This window comes from Coenobita brevimanus, chromosome 21 (genome assembly GCF_032717465.1).
Source record: "Coenobita brevimanus isolate Jiangsu-jjx chromosome 21, ASM3271746v2, whole genome shotgun sequence".
NCBI lineage: Eukaryota > Metazoa > Arthropoda > Malacostraca > Decapoda > Coenobitidae > Coenobita > Coenobita brevimanus.
The window spans coordinates 1,803,769-1,810,016 of record NC_136974.1 but is presented as its reverse complement, the minus strand read 5'-3'; the positions used below and the strand labels follow the sequence as shown (position 1 = coordinate 1,810,016).

General features: G+C 44.5%; 1 protein-coding gene across 6 annotated transcripts in view; it reads right to left on the bottom strand.

Annotated features, from left to right (window-relative positions):
* Glut1 (Glucose transporter 1) overlaps window positions 1-1,700 on the bottom strand; it is an 85,278-nt gene extending 83,578 nt beyond the window's left edge. For all 6 annotated transcript variants that reach the window (XM_080266687.1, XM_080266688.1, XM_080266689.1 and 3 more), the window contains exon 1: window positions 1,591-1,700. The gene's annotated coding sequence lies outside the window, so the exon portion shown is untranslated. The remainder of the gene's footprint in view (window positions 1-1,590) is intronic.
* Window positions 1,701-6,248: the final 4,548 nt, after the last annotated feature.

The following is a 6,248-nucleotide window of genomic DNA, read 5'->3' as shown; positions in this document are numbered from 1 at the left end:
GATGTGTTTAAAGACAGACTGAGTGGATGTCAAAGTGGGTGCAAAGAAAATGGATGTGGATCAAGACAGACTGAGTGGATGTCAAAGAAGGTGCAAAGAAAATGGATGTGGATAAAAGACTACGTGGATGTTAAAGTGCAAAGAAAATGGAGGTAGATCAAGACAGAGTGGATGTCAAAGTGGATGCAAAGAAAATGGATGTGGATCAAGACAGACTGAGTGGATGTCAAAGTGTGTGCAAAGAAAATGGATGTTGATCAAGACAGACAGAGTGGATGTCAAAGTGGGTGCAAAGAAAATGGATGTTGATCAAGACAGAATGAAGAAAATTGAAAGCCAGTGTACAGTCGGCGTCAAAAGTTCTGTCGCCTCTCCTCCTGTCACGCCCTTTGAAAAATCAGTGTGGCGAATCCGTAGCAACCGACACCGATTGATTTATTCGGGCTCACATCATTGCCCTAAGCGTCGTATGCAAGTCAACCACCCTGACTGTCAAAGTCCGTGGAGAGAGAGAGAGAGAGAGAGAGAGACTTTTGACACCCACTGTGCATCATGGGTATGGATGAGAGAGAGAGAGAGACTTTTGACATCCACTGTACATCATGGGTATGGATGAAAGAGAGAGAGAGAGAGAGAGAAACTGTGCTTCTCAATGCGTTAAAAATGAATGTACAAGAAATAAGACTGATGTGTATTTTTGGAGAGAGAGAGAGAGAGAGAGAGAGAGAGAGAGTATAGGAGAGAAAATGGGAGGAATGCGAGAATGGGAGGAAAGAAGAAAAATGGGAGAGGAAGGGATACTGAAAAAAAAAAAAATATTGGACCTTATGCAAGACAACATTAATACGTAATATCCACAAGCCAATCTCTCACGTCATTGCATTAACCCCCTCAATCCCTTCCTCTTGCAATCTCCAGACGATTTCCTTCAACTTAAGAGATCCATGAAGTCAGGAGGGTTAACTGAGGTATAACTTAACCCCTCCAGATAGAAAATGTCTCCTCTAAGCTTAACAAAATCGTCTGTAGGCATCAAGAAATAAGCTGAAAATAAGTCGCTGGATAGAAGGGGTTAAGAACAGGCCACAAATATCCCATGATACAAATTGTGAAAAATAATCTCAAATATCGATTCGCGTTTTTTTTTTTTTTAATTGTGTCCATTTCTGTGACTTTTTTGAGGGGGTGAGTTGATGGGAGTGAAAGACTGATGGGAGTGAAACAATGAAAACAGCATCTCAGTGTGTGTGTGTGTGTGTGTGTGTGTGTGTGAAAATGTACCTTCGTGCCTACAGGTATGTGTATGTGTGGCTGAAAGTGTAGCTGTGTGTGTGTGTGTGTGTGTACAGAAGCCGGGCACTGAGATGTCACGCTTAATAGAAAATGTCAGGCAGGTTGCAGGGTGGCGGGAGTGAGGCAGATGGGGGGGAGGGCCGGGATGGTCTGTCAGAGGAAGGGATGGGGGGTGGCAGGCCAGGGAATGTTGGAGGTGAGGAGGGAGGCAGGCGATGGAGGTCAGGATGGAGGCAGGCAATGGAGGGAGGGCTGGAGGTAAGGATGGAGGTAGGTAGGGGTGGAGGAGGGACGCACCTGAGCAGCAACTCCTTTACTCCTTCTTCTTTAGCGTCTTCCGGTGTGTTGTGGGCGGGCGGCCAAACGTCATCGTGTGGGCCGAGGCCGCCGTGGTGGCCTAGCGGGCCATCCCCGGCCAGGCCCAGGCCGCTGTCCCGCTCGCGCGCGCCGCACGTGACTGCCGGGGGCGGCGACGGGCAGGTGAACACCGCCTCGTGCACGCGGCACCCGCCTGGCGAGGACGCGGCCGAGGCGCCGCACGAGCAGCTCAGGCACGGCGACGGCGGCGACCCCGGCACCACGCCCACGCCCAGGGGCGGCGACAGCGGCAACACGGGGGCGGCGGGCGCCGTGTGCGGGCGGGGCAGCACCAGGCACGAGTACGGGCTGGTGGGCGTGAAGGGTGGCGCGGGGGAGAGGCGGCCCCCGTCACTACCTGGGTCCGACAACGGCTGCACCACGGGCCTCATGCGGCCCCGGCGGCAGTCTCGCGCCCCCCAGCCCCTCCCCTCACCCACCACCACCCACCCACACACTGCACGCCCACAGCCACAACCCGGCACGCCCACCAGCCAAGTCACAGCCAGTGGCACAGGGTCAGAGGTACGGTGGTCATGGGGCAGTCAGTGGTGCACATACGGCAGAACACACACATGTACACTCCACACAAGGTACACAGTCACATAGCAATGTTGTCATTGCAGGATTTCAGTTCCAGTTTTGCAGTGGAAGATTCGAATTGCAATTTAAGTACAGATTTATACAAGAAAATTTACATTTTGATGAAGGTTACTCGAAGGTGTTGATATTAGTATGTAGTCGCACATTTCCAGTTTTGCAACGCCATGGTTCATTTCAAATTCATTTTCAGTGTTCATGTATTGAGTTTCAGAGCCACAGCATCGATGTTGATGTTGCCAGAGTGTGGTAGTTCAGGTGAGCAATGGCGGTGTTGTTGCAGAGACAAACACGAAGCATCCTCAGCAGTGTGTGTTCCATTCCCCAATACCAGTCAGCAGTCGTCGTACACAGCATTGTTAAAACGTTGTTGAGTTACATACGTGATATTCAAATTTGGAGTCACCCATTTAGTTTTTTGTATTTGCAAGTCAATTTTTTAATCCAGGTCCATTTTTATTCCAGATCCAAATTTTGAGATGCAGGTCCAGTTTTTCCGTCCAGGTTGAAATTCAGAGATACGTTCAGATTTTGTTGCAGGTCCAGATTTTTTAGGTGTTAAGTCCAAATTTAAATTGCAGACCAAAGTTGTATTACAAATGCAGTGTTTATAATCGTGTTGTCATTTCCCATTTTTTGTTGCATCATCAGTTTTCAGGTGTAATTTTTCGGTTACATGTTTGGGGGATTCAATACAGTCCCATTTTTGAGTTACATTATACATTGTGTTGTGTTTCCATTTTTTTAAATTAATTTTGGAATTGTATTTTCCATTTAAACGTCAAGTTGCAATTTCAGTTTTTGAGTTATGGAATATTTTTCGAATTCCATTTTTCATTTTTCATGTGCAGTTGAAATATCACATTGGATTTCCAGTACATTTAATCCCACATTTTCAGTATGAGTTTCAATGTAGTTTTCAAGTTCCATTTCCAGTGTTTCAGTTGAAGATACAATTTTAAAACGAAGCCACATGTCCAGTTTTTGAGTTGGTGTAAAAGTTTCGAGTTGCATTGGCGGTGTTGCAGATCCAGCGTTGCAGATCCAGCGAGCAGCGTGAGGGAGAGAGAGTCAGTCAGCTCCTCGGCGGCAGTGTCACAAAATTAAAGAAACGAAAACAAGATGACACACTAAAGCAAATGTGAACGGTGCCTGATAACATCTGAAGGCGAGGAAAGGAACATTTTCACGACAAGAGATGCCACATATCCACACAACATGCTTAGACGAAAAAATAAAAGTAAAAAGTATATAAAACCATCAAATGTGGACCCATATACTTAAAATTCAGACAGCTGGGGGTCTCATAAACACGTCCATGCATATTCCTGAATCCTGAAAATTAATCGTACATCCAAATCGAAAGTCTATGGGAAAAAAATATCACAAAGTACAATACCAGTCAAAGCAATATATATACTGAATCCTCTAAGTGGCCACATCCAGAAATGGGAAAATTATTAATCTGGGAAGAACACTGAAAATATGACTAAAATAATAAGAGATTTGAAACATGCACGGTAGAGACGTAACAAACAGAAGCGCAGGAGAATCCAAATGTAAAACTAATAATAATAATAATAATAATAATAATAATAATAATAATAATACCGAGAATAATGGCATGCAAGAGGACCAAAACAAAGCAACACTAAGCATAAAAACAATGATGGTAACGGCAAGAGATATATACCTCAACACAATCACAAACTACAAATAGTTACAAATTTCACCATTATAAAATAAATAAATAAAATAACGCGTCTTTACATAAAATTACTGAACCAATCATTTTCAGTAAACGTGTTCCTATATATATATTCCCTTAACCTCAACAACATTCGCTCTTCTCTAACAGTACTTACCATTCATTTCATTTTCCAGTGAACAGTACATTTATTTTCCTTAAATACTAAAATTCAACCAAACTTCTCCTCCTGTCTGTTATTGATTAAAAAAAAGAAAAATACCATGAATCATCCTGTATTTCTTTACTAACGTCACCTTCAAAATAAAATGTTTTACTATTCCCTTACTCCGTGTTACTTTTCCATAATCCATTTTTTCCCTTTAAGTCTCTAATTCGCATCATTTTCTGTGCTCTAATTTCAAAATACAACATGTTTTAATCAGTTAACCCTGAAATTCACCCGATTTGCTTTATAATAACCTCAAATTTACCCACATTTTACGTTCAATAACCCTACCATCATCCCAATTATCCTTCAACCCCGCTTTTCATGCACTCCAACCCTACCTATGCTAATCTACACAAGAGGCTGTAACAGGTAGCACAACTGACTACCGTACGTATCATCTTAGCACCTTCTCCTTAGCGATTAATGCTGCACATTACACCTCAATTTTCTCCCTTCTTACTGACGCCAAATAGGTCCTTCATAAAACCAAATAAAGAAAAAATATCAAAGTAGGCATAAGTCGCTATGAAAAGGGTGCTTGGATACCGCCCTAGGACTTCACCTAACCTGACCTACGCTACCCCACAAACGATCCTGCCCTATCCTAGACCCTAATCAAATCTAATCCAATCTAACTTACCTAACCTGACCAATCTAACACTATCCCTACACTTGACCTAACCTAAATTAACCTCACCTCACCTCACCTCACCTCACCTCACCTAACATTCTGACCTTATATGACCTCACTTCCATTACACTAGGACCTACCGCTTGCGCCATGGTCGGGATGTGCTCCTGGTGTGTGCGTCAGGGTATATGTAGGTGTGTGTGTGTGCGTGTGTGCTCAGCTGCTGCCCTCTACACTACACCTCTCTCCTCCCTCCTCCTCCTCGCCCTCTCTCTCTCTGCCTTCTACCCCAGGCTCCTCCACGTCCTGTCAGGGAAGAAGGAAAGGCAGGTTAGACATGGGGATAAGAAATATAATCATTATAACAGAAGACAATCAATAATAATAATAATAAAAATAAATAACACCAACAATAATAATAATAAATAATAATAATAATAATACGTCATCATTATCATCACCAGCATCTCAGCTTCTACCGAGAGGAGAGAGACAGTCGGGAGAGATAAGAGATAAAATGTAATATACTGCTCATTAGGGGATTAGCTGCATTCTCTCTCTCTCTCTCTCTCGAGCGTTTAAGTGAGTAATTAATGAAGTCAATATTATGAACGAAAAATCATCATCATCATCATTACCATCATCATCGTCACTTACATCATCATCATCATCATTACCATCATCATCATCGTCAACATCATCATCATCATCATCATCATCACCGTCTTTATCATCATCTTCATCATCAACATCAACACCTTTATCATCATCATCATCACCCTCTATCATCATCATCATCACCACCACCTTTATCATCATCATCATCACCCTCTATCATCATCATCATCACCACCACCTTTATCATCATCATCATCGCCCTATCAATCATCATCATCATCATCGCTATCATCATCATCATCAGTAGCAGCCTGCCTTACTATCCAACATTCATGCAGGTAAGGCGGACCGACAGGTGTTCTTTGACCTCATTTGGGACATGAATCAAAGGACGCAGACTCAAAATATCCTACTGCCCCCTTTGTGCCAAAAAACAAAAGGAAAAGTCAAGCACATATATATATTACACACACACACACACACACACACACACGAGAGAGAGAGAGAGGAGGTAGGGTGGGGTATGAGAGGTGAGGCCTGAAGAACATAGTGGGTCGGCAATAAATACTGCTTACTGGGCATTGCGCTCCAGGGCCACGGCTCAGGCCTGGGGCGGGGCAAGGCGGGGTGGGGCTAAGTGGGGCGGGGAAGGCGGGATGGGGCTAAGTGAGGTGAGGGAAGGCGGGGTGGGGCTAAGTGAGGTGAGGGAAGGCGGGGTGGGGCTAAGTGGGGCGGGGAAGGCGGGGAGGGGCAAGGTGGGGCGGGGCAAGGCAGGGTGGGGTGATAGGGTGGGGCGAGGCTGCGTGGAGTGAGGTGCTATGGAGTTAAGT